At 43.9% G+C, this 14,031-nt stretch overlaps 1 long non-coding RNA gene across 10 annotated transcripts in view; it reads right to left on the reverse strand.

Annotated features, from left to right (window-relative positions):
• LOC108394829 (uncharacterized) overlaps nucleotides 1-14,031 on the reverse strand; it is a 269,317-nt gene that overhangs the window by 216,137 nt on the left and 39,149 nt on the right. The gene's annotated exons all lie outside the window — the stretch shown is intronic.

Below are 14,031 nucleotides of genomic sequence, written 5' to 3' on the forward strand. Positions count from 1 at the left end.
TTTGAACATGCAGAGCAAATTCTAAAGGAGTCGATTGAATTAGGCTAATGTGAAATAATCAGTTAAACAGTTATTTACTACTGAAAATAAATGACACCCACGTAGTTCATCTTATATATTAATATTGAAACCGAATGGCAAGTCTTACCCGCAAATCATTTGATAAAAAAAAAAAAATAATGAAACTAGTTAAAATGAAACACAAGATTTTATTTTATGAAACATTAAATATTAAGATCAAAATGATAGAAAACTGACATGGCTTTTTAAATTTTGTTTCTGCTAAATTACAACAACAAATTGAAAATGGGAAAAGGTTGAGAGAACTTTTGCTGAAAATCCAAGTAATACTATTTGGAAGAAAAGCAGTATTTCAGACAGAAGACTGAAGAAAAACTCTCCTCTTTTGCAATCCTATTTCATATTTGAAGGCACAGAAATATGTACAACATTTTTAGCCTTTTAAAATACCAGCATGCCCACACATTATCTCAGATTAAACCAAGGAGAAAATGACACATTCTGAAACCATTTTCTAAAGCTTCTTTTCCTGATAACACTCAGGCACTTAAAATCAAATTAATGAGTTTCTAAAAAGCCCAAACAACTCTCCATAAAGAGACAGAATTGTTCACAACCCCCTGCAGACATTTCTAGATTTTTCAGGCAATACCTAGAACATTAGTCCTTGCTATTTACATTTAGAAAAGCTAAACTTTTTAACATCTATCTTAGGAAGAAATACTCTTCAGTGTTTTGGCTAATTAAACTAAGGAAGAATTTGATAAACACCAGAGGACTCAGCCCAGTATTCCCCTGATTTCAAACAATTCAAAAATTAGTTTATTCTTCCCCCCACACAATCTTTGCACAAATATGTATTCTCATGACCTATTCATACTTGAAAATTCTTAAAGAAGTAAGAAAGGAAACACCCACAGAGAAGAAGTTCTCATTTCTTCTGAAAGTGGATTTTCTTCATAAATTGTTTATCAGCAAATAAACAATGAAAAGAACAAACAACCACAAAACTCAGGAACAACACTGAAAATAGAAATGGATGGACAGAACACTTAGCATGAGAAATTTTAAATCCCTGATAAGGCTCAGAGAGACACACTTGTGTTCAGTCTAGAATATTCTCAGTGAGAGGGAGAGGCATTGCTTTTGGTAAACTGATGGCAATATCAATCTAGTGACATCTTCTCTTCCAGACAATGTGTTAGTTTGTTTGACACCAGACCTAAAATGTGATTCAGAATTTACACGTCAGGTTTTTCTGTTCCCATTTGACCTTGTGGGACTATTGTAGTAACTCCAAAGCAAGTAGTCTGACTTAGCCAGACAGCAGTATTTAAGATCAAACAAACAAAACCTTGAGTGAACAGTACAATTAAACATGAAGGAACTAAGAAGGCTATAGTAATCGGCTGAATCTGTTCCTTCAAGACATTTTCTATCTGAGTATTTTGCCCCAGAATATCTGCCCTTACTCTCACACTGCATAATCGAATGCTCACCTTCAGAAAAAGCCTGACTTTAACTAATACTTGCCACTCTGCTAAACCACGCATATCCCTCCCCCAACGTAGGACTTGGGAAATGATGATGACTTGAGTCATCTGGAAAGAGGGAACATGACATGGTCTTGGAGGACTTTCTTCATAACTGCTGTCATTTTAACTCTGCTTTACCACAACTAAAAAGGCCGAGCTCACGGAACACACTCAAGTTCACTCTCAACTGTATCTGTGACCTGGGAATTTCTTAAGAGCAGAGTGGTACAGTACAAGAGCTTTCATTGAAAAAATACTCAAAGCACCAAAAAAATTCCCATCTTTTTTGCAAATACATAAATCAAAATGTGAACTCTTCCACATTAAAAATCAAGACTCTCAGCACAATTACCTCACAGCAACTAGCTAATTTGTTCTTCCTTTTTCTCACAACATGTATTTGTTAACACCAAGATTTTAAAATACCATTGTTAGACTGAGAGACACTCCTAGTGTAAGTAAAATAGATTTTTCCTCCCATTTGCTACATACACCTTTTTTACTTGAAGCCCATTTATCATGTATGAAATGATGACAAGAATTTTGCTAGAGCAATCTGCCTTTATGGGTTAGGGCAGGTCCAACTGTAAAATGAGAAGACCAAGTATTTTGTTGTTATTGTTGTTGTAAAGCAAGTAACAATTTTCCAGAATCTAGAAATAACTGCAACTGGAAAAAGCAAAAATAAGCCAGACAGACAAGGGTGAGAGGAACCCAGAAACTCAGAATTCTTGACCTGGAAACAAGGATCTCTCAAATGTCATTTTCTGTTCTCCACAAAGCAAAAACAAATAAGCTTTAGTTTCTTTCTAGTCACAAAATGAAATACGTAACAAGCATAAGAAATGTGTGGTATATTAAATACTAGTATATCTCAGTGATACAGAAACATGAATGACATTTCTTGTTAGTGTGAATCAAGTCCCCGGTGTGGGTGGTCTGGTGAATGGACAAAGACAGATCAGACAATGGTCTAGCCCATCAAAAATAGATGATTTTGGTTATAAACTCCAGTTAGAGCTAAATAATTCCCCCCTAACAGGGCCTGTTAGCACACTTAAAAAAGCATTGTGAATACCCCTGGACTATGAAGAGTGTAGTACATTTCTGAGTCTAAAACCTTTTCATTGATGTTGGGTTGAAAGCTGTTTAATTAGCTGTAGGATGCCAACCAATCTTTTTATCAAAGCCAGCTGAAAACAAAACTGAGAGAAACAGCTTGTGGTTTCACAAAAATGTATTTACATGAAGCATATTTTAAAGGGAGTTCGATCATTAGGTACGATGTCATCCTTGATGTGCGGTGGATTTGACATTTAAAGATGTCAGGGGTTGTCAGATTTATCTCCGGTCTATACTTAGTTTGACGTGTAACCACTTCTGTGAGCAGATCCTGTTTTGTTGATTTCCAGCCTAGAAATCTGTAAAGATTTAACTCTTATTTACTGGACTCAAATCCTCTCCATATCCTCTCACTTCCTTACCTAAGATCTACTAAAAAGAAAGTGGAGCCGTGGGTGACAAGTGGAATATATGCCCACTTTCACACCTCGTCACCAGAATGGTGACAGAGGTGAGCCAAGCACCATGAACAGAGCGCTGAGGGTGAGTTATCGATAAGCGTGGTGTTTCCTGAAATGGAGAGGGGTCCGAACCCTTTAGCCAAACCACTTGACTACAATTTGTCTCGGAAAGAACACTGATAAGACAGACTTTCCATTGCTTAACACTTAAAACCGTCGATGACAAGGAAAACCCAGAGTGACACCAAATGCACCACGATTAAAACTGTCTCAATAGAAGTCCTATTAGAGGAGCAGTAAAAGGTCCCAGTCAACATCTGCCTCGGGTATCTTCGACCAGGACCATGGTTTGTCAGTCTGGTGAGTTTGTGTAGCAACCAGGATCTCATGCTTTATGTTTTATTGAGAGATGGGTAAGTGAATCAGTACCATTTAACTATTCCAGAACTGATATTTAGTGAATGTATGAGTCACTCATTCACACTTTTCCAAATGTCATTTTCCATCTTGCCTAATTTGGGAATAGAAATTAGGCTCTAAACTCAATTTAAGCTTAAGACAATCTGTAGCCGACCCCGGAGCAAGTGAAATCACCTCTCTGTAGCCAACACCACCCCTGAACCACAGAACCTCATGCCTGGGACCACACGGTTCTTTCAAACAGAAAGCGAAATGGTCGTTGATGTGATAGGACAAAAATGTACCTTCAGATAGGAACTCTATCCCTGACAACTCTCTACCTTAGTGCACGTTGCAGAGGTCAAGGGGTACTTGGCGATAGTACAGCTCGAACATAGTTTCTAAAGGGTTACGGAAAAAAACGTTTGGTAAAACTGAACTGCTCATCAGTTACTTTCAATAGTTTGTTTTAAAAAGGGCTTCTCCCCAAACCCAGCTCTTTCACTGTTAATCATTTTGTTTGAAAAAGAAAAAAACGTAACATAAAATCTGTTCATATAGGTTGTTGTTCAACCCCAGGAGAGCCAGGCAGAGGAAATCCCCACCGAGGCTTCTGACAGTGCAGCTAGAGAAGGAAGCAGTACAGAGGCCCAGGGAACAGGCCGGGGACAATAATGCTCTCCCCCTCTTATCTGCTCTGCCACTGTGTTATGAGTGGGAAATAGCACTCTCGATTTGTTTATAAACCCAGAGGTACCCGGACTTCATTTATTAAGAGCTCTCTTCTCCTTGCCAGCTCTATGGCATCCATGGAGAAGTCACAAATACAAGAGCCTGGTACCAGGAGAGCTGGCCCCCAAGGAGTGAGGGAATGAAGGGGCTTCACCAGCCCAGAAGCACCAGGCAGCCCTGCTCCTAGATTTGGCAAGGATCTAGATCCTGTCCTTCAGCTCCTTTAAACACCAGACTGAGGCTCTGAGCCAGCACACAGAGGTGTCCAGGACAGCAGATCAGCCAGTTTGCTTCATGGACTGATTTTGAGAAGGACAGATAAGGAAAACAAGTTGCAGTACAGCCCTAACACGCTTCTGATGGAACCAATCCAGAATGGCAATGCTAATCTGCAACACAAAATATGAAGTGCTCCATTTCAGCAAATCAAAGGGACTTCCCACACAGTCAGGACTACTTGCCTACAGCCACAGGCACAGACAAGAAGCCAGTGAGGCGAGGCACTCTGCCTCATGTGTCCCCCCCCTCTGTGGCTGCCCTCGTTGTTGACACTGTTCCCACTGCATTTATAAGGTGACACTGCTTGCAAAGCTTTCTTTCTCCTGCTGCCTGTTGCTAGGGAATGAGCCCTAATCACATCAAGAGAACAGGAGCAGCCATCCTCGCCTGGTGGTGTGCAAGCACAAAGTCTCAGTTTGGTGACAAAGTAGAAATAACCCTCAAAAACATCCTCATTTACAGTTCTGTCATTTACAGTACAGAAGGACAGCAATATCAGCCCCATTGTGAAATATGTATTTTCTTCCCCTTAATGTTCAGCTTGGCATCCTTGGAATGGATCTGCCTGTACATAATTTCTGTCCTGCGTTGCCAACCGTGGCACCCCTAGGTGACTGAGGGCTCTGAGAGCAGCTGGGCTGTGGCTCTCGCTCAGTTGTCAGCCTGTACTTACTTTCTCCATCTTTTTTCTTGGAGAGAAGGAAACCACATTGTCAAAGCATATGAAAACACAAACCAAAGGAAACTGGGTTTCCAGGCTCTAAGCAGATGCTATTTACCCACAATTTATTCCCAAAAAGGAACTTTTTCATCCAGATTCTTTTAGAAGCATAACATCATAGTGGTGCCAGTTACCTATATTGGCTTCATGCCAGTGACAAGGCGCAGAGCAGCCCTGTGCTTGAACGCAGACTCAGCCCAGCGCCTGAGACACGGCTTCCCCTCCCTGTTCGTGCGCCTTCCGTGGGGCTGGCCGGAGTCTGGCCCCTGCTGATTGCCATGACTCAGAAGCGGGTGGAGATGACGTGAGCTGTTCTCTCTCTAGACATTACCACTCCACACTAAACAGAAGTCCAAATGTCACTGTGGTTTGAAAGCACCTCCTTTTACCTCTCCTGGGAGGATGGACCTTGTCACCAGGCAACATGGAGGCCTCGCGCTTCAGGCTTCCCTGGCGTTTATGGGTCCCAAACGTCTAGACTGGCTCCGTCAGAGCTGGAGGGTAAGACCTCACTGTCTGGCCCCCCAGCATGGGTCTGGCTCAGAGCTGGCACTGGGAGAACACCTGCTGAATGGGCTCACATATGGCGGAAGATACAGTTGTCAGGTAGCATGGGCCGACTTCCCAGCCTGTGACTCTGTTACACTTCCAGGGTCAACACAGATCGGTACAATGAGATGGGTAAGACTGACAGCTACCATTCTTTGAGCTACTGTCCTAGGCACATTGCATAAATGATCAACTTTGCCCAATACTTGGAGACCAATACTCACATCATCCTCATTTATAGAGAAGGAAGCCACTGGGGGTGGTTAACCTGCAAAAGGGACAAGTTCAGGAGGGCTGCAGAAGAGTGTTGGCCCAGCCTCTGTCCTTGCCTTCTTACTGCACCATCTTCCCAGCCTTTGGAGTCAGTGGCCACCACCCTACAGCCCAGGGGGCCCCATCCACAGAAGTTGTTGGTCCCTATATCCATGTGCTTGGCTGGACTGCAACTTCTCCAGGACAGACCCCCTGTGGCTGGCTGACCCTGTCTCGCCAATGCCAAGTACCATGGCTGGAGCACCAGGGACACTCAACACATTTCACAGACTCGTGTTTAAGATGTGATTTGCAATCACCGGCACATGAGGCCTTCTATAGCAAAGAGGAAACTATCTAAAATACTAGGTCTTAGAGTTTATATTAATAGCAAAAAAACCAGTAGACCTACAGAAGGCTCATTGCTTCCACCAGGAACCTTGGTGAAGCTCAGGTTTCCATCCCTTAAACTGGGTTCCTTTCCTTGGGGCTGAGCCTACTTGCCCTGTGGTGAGAATTGAGGATGGATCAAGCTTGCTTTATCAGTGGCAAATTGCTCTCTGGGAAGAAGGGGGCACTTGTTCACTGTAATGTGAAAGAGGATCCACTCAAGAGGGTAGGAAGGGAGCATGCCTCTACATATCTGCGCCCCAGAGCTGCCGCTCCACCAGACCCCCCAATTGCGCCTGGGAACTGGCATTATCCTGGAGGGCGTGCCTTTCCAGAATGAGCCCTAAATATTAATTTATTAACTCAGTCTTCCATTTACCCATTCCATAGTATGTCCAAGTGACTAGTACATGCCAGGATGAAGCCCTTCACAATGATGCATACTCAAATAAAAGTCTTTTCAAAAATTGCCCTGTTCACAGTATCAGCAGTACCTTGAAATAAAACAGAGAAGAAAAACTATACAAAGGTTGTTTATCCAATTAAATAACATTTGTCTTTGGAGGTTCATGTGTGTGTAGTCTTCATAATCAAGGCTAGAACACGTTTGGCCCACCAAATCCAATGTTGTGCTGAGAGCTCTTGTGGGCAGAGGTCAAGAAAAGGAAGAGGGCAGCTCCCCCCAGACCCCCGAAAGCAGGTGTGAAGGAGGAAACAAGGGCTTTAATGCCAAGAAAGGAATCCAGTGTGTTTTTCATAGAAATGAGAGGCGTATTAGATTGATTATTCCAATGCCATTACGATGTCCCCTTCGGGTCTGCGACGGATCTCCCTGTCACAGGGCTTCTGCAGATAGGGTTTCATCTGCCTGTAAAACCGAGCAAGGAGTGGGGAGCACAGATGGACTCGGGCCCATTCACTTGTTTATTTGTTCATTTAACAGATGAAGGTTTGTACAGGCAGAAAGGCCCAGGGAAGTGGCTGCTCGGACAAATCACAGTGAGGGGGCCCAGGACTGGGCCCCTGATCCCACAGCCATGTCCTGCGGCCTCCCAGGGGGTTCCTGTGGGGCTGCCTGGATACCCACGGGAGATCGTGCCTTGTCAGATACACGTAGGCCTAAGGGCAGAAGGGGGAGTGGCTTCCAGGCTGAGGTGCTGGCTCCTACCCTGCCCGTGGCTGAGCCCCAAGGCCCTGTGTCTCTGCTCCACTGTTCAGCCCTGGCCGGCACTGTGCTTGGCATGTGGTAGGCACTCCACATTTGTGAATCACATTGACCGCTTCTGTACACCAGGTAGGGCCCAAGGTCATGTATCATCCCTAAGGATTTTAAGGATACACCAAATAATACCCATCACCATGAAGACTTGGAAATGATTAGCAAAGAATTCACATGAATAAAAACAATCCGCATTTAAAGACACACACACACACACACACACACACACACACACACACACACACACACACACACACGGGTGATTGGGTTTCTGGGCCTGCCCACCGACAGTGTCGAAGCACTAGCTGAACTCCTCTAGGGGTAGAGAGCAGAATACTTTTATGTAGCAGGAATAGAAGGAAAGAAAAGGCGCTTTCTCTTCCGTCAAGGAGAGGCAGGGCTGGGTCAAGCCCACTTCAGACTCCTTTGTCCCTAGTGCCCCCCTGCGGCCCCCTCCCACCCCGTGTCTGCTCCAGCCCCTGAAACTACCTAGCACCTCCTTTCCCTTCTGCTACCCCCAGCCCCCTCCTCCTCTCCTACCCCAGCCATTTCCTGGGAGGACTGGGGAGGTGGACTGTGGGCATTGGGTCACTGAGCTTGACCTCCCAGGACAGGGGCTGCACACCCCTGGAGGAGGCTCCGTGTGCTCATGACATTCTAATAGCAGGATTGGGGCCAGCTTGTGGAGGTGTGGGGGAGGGAAGGTGATGCTTGGAGACAGGCCTATCCCACCAGCGGGCAGCTTACATTTCTCCCAGGGGAGCCCTCTGACTGTTTCCCCTTAACCAAGGTTTCCTGCTTGGCCCGCAGTGCCACCTTGGGGGAGCAGACGGCTGTGGTCACCCTCTGGACCATCCGGGCCTCACAGTTTTTTGTCCCCCACCTGCTGGTGTTCTGCCCCATCTCGCTGGCATTGCCACGCCGTAGGTGGGCCACCCTGAGTCACTCCACACAATAAATAAATTTTCTATTATTTGCTGCTTCCCCTGGCCTTCTTTCCTTCCTGTAGACATATATTAAAGGGTGGTTTCACTGTTTAATTCATGTTTTTTCCTCTCATTTTTAAAAACAATGCATGTACACTGCTTTTAAAAATGCAGAGAAGAGAAGCTGAGGACCTAGAAGAAAAGGCAAGAGGAAAAAGAGGAGGAAGAGAAGCTGAGGAAGAAAAGAAGGAAAGGAGGCAGGGAGGCAGGGAGGAGAAGTCAGCAGCTTACTGACCTCACCCAGGGGCAGCCCCAGAGGGACCACAGCCTCCTTGCATTCAGACACACACTCAGTCCGTGCAGGGTTTTTTTTAGGCAATTTGTAGAAATGAAAGAGAAAAGGAGCTTTGGTCACAGGCTCACTATTCTATGGAGCACGAGGATCCTCTCATGCTGGGAAAAGCCTCTTCTTACCTTGTTACAAAAATACCACTTTGCCTACTAGCACTGCGACAGGACTATTGTAAAAGCAGGTCAGTACATGAAGCCGGTGAAAATTATCTCAAGACTGTAAACATGACATTGGAAACCCCTGCTATGGAAATAAATCTCTCTGCCTGCAGGGGAAGAACAAATCCGAAGAGATGACTCAGAGAGGCAGCAGGGGGCATTTCTGGGCACTTTTAATGAACTACAGTTTTAAAGGAAAAAGTTTCAATAGTAATGACAATTCTGTGATTTATTTGGGAAGTCGAAAGAGAGTATAAAATAACATAAAAGTCACCCCCATTATGACTGTCGATGTAATTCCTGGTTGTGACCCGTACCGGCACATGACAGTTGTAAAGAGGCTTTCAGAGGAACACTGGCTGCCAAGTTCGGGAAGCTATGGCCTTAGGGTGACTCAAAGCTCAATTTCAGGAACAGGACTATGGAGAAGCTACCCCAGGCCCAGCAGCTCTGGGTCCTGGGGCAGGTCTGTGGGTGTCGGCCTCGGCTTCTGTCCTGCTGCTTGGAGGACACCCTGTAAAGCACCCACATCCCTGGACAGCAGCCCCGGGCTCAGTGCTCCCCCAAGGCACAGCCCGTTTGCCAGTCCTTCCTGCTCATCAGTCCTTCATTCTAACCATCTCCTCAATGTCACTAGAACTGGCCTTCCAGTTCCCTTACTGACAAGCCCATTTCATACTCTGATGGGCACACCCCCGGTTGGAAGTTTATTTCTAATATTAAATTCCAGGACGTCCTCCCTTGGTTTCGCCCCATTACTCTGCTACCCTCTGCACCATGCTAAACATTTCTATTATCTCCTGGGCATCAGTAACCTTCACACATGTGAGAGTCAGCTTCCTTCCCCCCCACCAAGCTCCGTTCAGGCAGGCTCAACGTGTTTAGTTCTTGGGAGCCTACGACCAGGGCGAGTTTTCAGTGACGTTCTGCCAGACGCTCCGGGCTCTCTGCCTCGCTCTTTCCTCCATGCAGGTGTTCCCAGCTGAATGTGTGTGGCCCACCTCTGAAGGAACTGACGATCAGGAAACACTGATCAGATGAAGAGAAATATACTCTAGCCAGGTAGTTCAATCACAAAGTGCACTGCAGAAATAGCCTGGAACAACGCTGACGTTAAAGGTGCTACTTCAGGCTTGGCACGGAGATGGCGGGCCATCTCTGATGGTAAGTCCACCAGAAGTACTGTCATCCATGATGCAGTTCTGAGTGGTGTTGGCACAGGCAATGGATGGGATTGAGCAAGGATTTTCTCCAGCAAGATATATTTTAGAAAGCGAAAAGGCAAGCTGTACTGCTGCTTATCCAGAAAGAAAAAAAACCTCATGCTTTTGTTTCACTGAGATGCCTGTCTCACATATGAGGCATCTGGTGTCCCTCCATCAGGCAACTTCTTTAATTGGCTGCAGCCTCCATCTAGAATTATTAATGCTGACATTGGGCACAAACGTGTTGCAAGAAACCTTGCATTAATGTGGTGTTTGCTGTCAGGAAGTAGGTAAGTTGTTTACGACTAGGACAACGGTCTCAGTGGAATTAAATGTAATCAGTGTTAATGCCACCGAGGTGGAATTGTTTTAAAATGTCAAATGAGAACTTATTGGAAGATGGGGCATACACACTGGAGTAAACATTGAAAGGCATACCATAGAAAAGGCTTGGACAGTTATATTCCAAGGTCATAGGGTGGTTATTAAAATTTGTTTCATGAGGGTTTAGCTCCCGAGCTAATTTAAGCCACTTAAAAAATCACATGGGCAATATTCACCTACATACTTCCCTTAGTAAAATAGTATACTTTAGAATAGTAGATGTACACTAAATATGAATTAAGGTTGTAAATGGATGGCTAGACCCTTTCAGATCCACAGCTCTCAGAAGCAATTGTGTCTACAGGCTGAAAGAAGCCTGGTGCTGCCCACTGGAGAACCAGAGGGCTGCAAGCTGCCACCAGGGAGCCACTTTGGTTTCAAACATGATTTTCTGCAAAATAAAAGCCTCAGTGTAATGGCACTCTGAGGTCAAAGGGTGCAGTGGAATCAGCCTTTGGTCTGGGAGCCTTCCCCCATGGGCTCACCCGTCTAACTCACAGAACCACCTAGATTAAAGGCTGCAGGATTAAAAACGTCCTTGCTGCAGGTCTTTATCACAAAGCTGATCTAATCAATGGCACGTTTACTCCAAAGCAATGCCTGTTCCTGGGGAGGCAGCAAAGGGTCAGCAGAGAGCCCTGGTCTGGGCTCCCGCCATCGCCCAGGGGCAGTACATGCTCCCTCCCACCTGACTCCCATATCTGTGAAGCCAGAGGTCTGGACTTGATGTGCCTCTTGAGATTTTGTCCCCTTATACTGTCTATAATTGCTTACCAATCATATTTAGCATCTAACTTTATTACGCATAGTGATTCAATGCCCTGTTTTCATTCTATGCATGTGTATCCTTTTTTTACTGTGCAAAATATACATAGCATAAACTTTAGCATTTTAACCATTTCTCAGCATGCAACTCAGTGGCATTAAGCACATTCACAATGTTGTGTGACCATCACCCCTGTCCACTTCCAGAACGTTTTCTTCCTCCCAAAATAGAAACTCTGTCCCTGCTAAATAAAAACTCCCCATTGCCCCTGCCACAGACCCTGGTAGCCTCTATTCTACCTTTTGCCTTTGAATTTTACTACTCTAGGTATCCCATATAAGTGGAATCATGATAATGTGTTCTTACATTCACAAACACCCTCAGTACCCTAAGGACTGAACAGGATTATACTTTGATACAGTGCCCCTTTTCTGTCCTGCTTATGCAAATTTTACAAACACAGAGTAGCCCTCTCTGGGGCTGTTGGCATTAACAATTCCTTCACAGATTTGAGAAATGGAATTTGAGTTCAGCCATCTAATTGTATATAAACCACATGTGCAGGGAGGGCAACAGGGACATACTGTTTCGGTTTGGTGAAAGACACACTTTTAAAACAGATATTTTAAAAAGTCATTTCAGAAGTAAAATAAACCAGGCTGCTATCTCCTACCTGCTGTGAGGACTCTAGGCACAAACTCTCTGTCACCACTGGGTAAAGTTTTTGCAAAACAACAGGAAGCTCATCGCGGATCCAGACATTAGCTGCCGGTGCTGGTGACCGTAAGCAGAAAATACCCACAGTGACTAATTCCCCTGAAGATGGGACCGGTGAGGTTGATTATTTAGTGTTTAAAAATCAAAAAAAAAGGAAAAAGAAAAATAAACACAAAAAAGAGAGGGAGGGGAGAAGAAGATTTCTTTGTTGATAGAAAAGGATTTCTATTTTTTTTGAATTAAAATAAAATTTACCTTTAAAATTCATCTGCTAATGCCAAAACTTGTTGATAAAGACAGCATGAGTCATTGTTTTGTACCATAAGGAACTACATACATCTTGCTCATTTTCTTGACTTATATAGTACAAGAAGAGCTGTAGCATTATAGGAAAATTAATTGTATAAACAAGCAAATATATAGTGAGTTTCATAGGTAAGCTTATATAAAATATTAATTTAATAGGAAAGCAAAAGTGAACTACTAATGTCATGCAATATGGTGAATAAGGAGACAAAAATCACTGACCCAGTCCATGAATTATTGATTCAAGGGCATTTCTTACTGTATCATAATGACAGCAAAACATGGGAGTGGCCATATGTGAAATACGATTCTACATCATATTTACCTTAGATCTGTAAAGTCCTGATGTTGTGCAAAAATTATTAAGGCTTGACAGAGAAAAATAAATGAGAGCCATATGTTGCATTTTAATTCAGAACTGGGCAAATGTCAGCTTGTCTTAATTTCTGGACCTTCTCCTGGTGTGGATACTCAATGCCCTTTTGATATTGAAAAGAAATTGAGATCAACTAACAGTATTTCTATTTTTAAAAAAGCCTTATATATAAGATACACAAGACATACAATCCATAAAAATATGTAAGATACATAAAACATTTTATAGTAACCCAGAAGATCTATTAATCAACTTCCCAGGAAAAAGAGAAAAATCTAGAAAAGCAAACTCTTAGTTCAGCATATTTAATTGTAGGCTCTCTTAATTATCCAGGGGAGAAGTTAGAGAGAGCATTTATATATATTTAAAGAAGAAAATGGATCTTTCGGACCAACAACTAAACTCTAAAATTACATCACCTAGGTCCTCTGCTGTTTCTTTCTTTTGAACAAAATCCAACACTGCAACACAGATAATTTCATGTCACATAAAAGTTGTTGTCATTATGTTGAAATAAAATGTAAGCTCCTCTTACTTAAAAAAATATATATATCAACACTGATCTTAGTTGGCTATGTGCTGTTGAAGTGCAGAGGGATGAGCTGAGCAAGCGGGCTCTGTGTCCAAGCCCGCTTGCTCCGTAGGGTTTTGAAATCCCCGAGTCACTAGCCCATACACTAAGCAAGGAGCGATCTCTTAACAGAGAGAAAATGACTGTTTAAAATGAAAGCCTGCTCAACCTTGGTCTAACGGTGGTAAAATGACCTTCGGGAAAATTTCAAACTGAAACGGGTCAAATCCAAGCAGTTCTCAATCCCTTCTAAAATATAAAATGTCAAAAACCTGTGCTGATTAGCCTCCATGTGCTGGGGTTTTAAAATGACTACAATAGCCTTTGCCATGGAAATCCCTGCAAATTTACAACATGGTTGCTGTGACCTAATGTTTGGTCATGTTTTTGCAAAAACCTCCCAACTCTGGAGTGCCGATGGCAGAATCCGAGGGTGCTTGGCCTTCACAGGACTCTGGCATGGAGATTTTATCTCACACCCCCTTCTCCACCACCAAATACTGTGACTGAGCGGGGTGAGCGCACTCCAAAAATACCGCTTGCCAGTGACTGCTAGTCACCTCACATTTGACTGTGAAAGCCACAGCAAGGGGGGTGGCGGGAAGGCCTCAGATGTCTCCGGGAGAAGGCAGGGCGGTTGTGTTCTCGAA

Source organism: Manis javanica, chromosome 1 (genome assembly GCF_040802235.1).
Source record: "Manis javanica isolate MJ-LG chromosome 1, MJ_LKY, whole genome shotgun sequence".
NCBI lineage: Eukaryota > Metazoa > Chordata > Mammalia > Pholidota > Manidae > Manis > Manis javanica.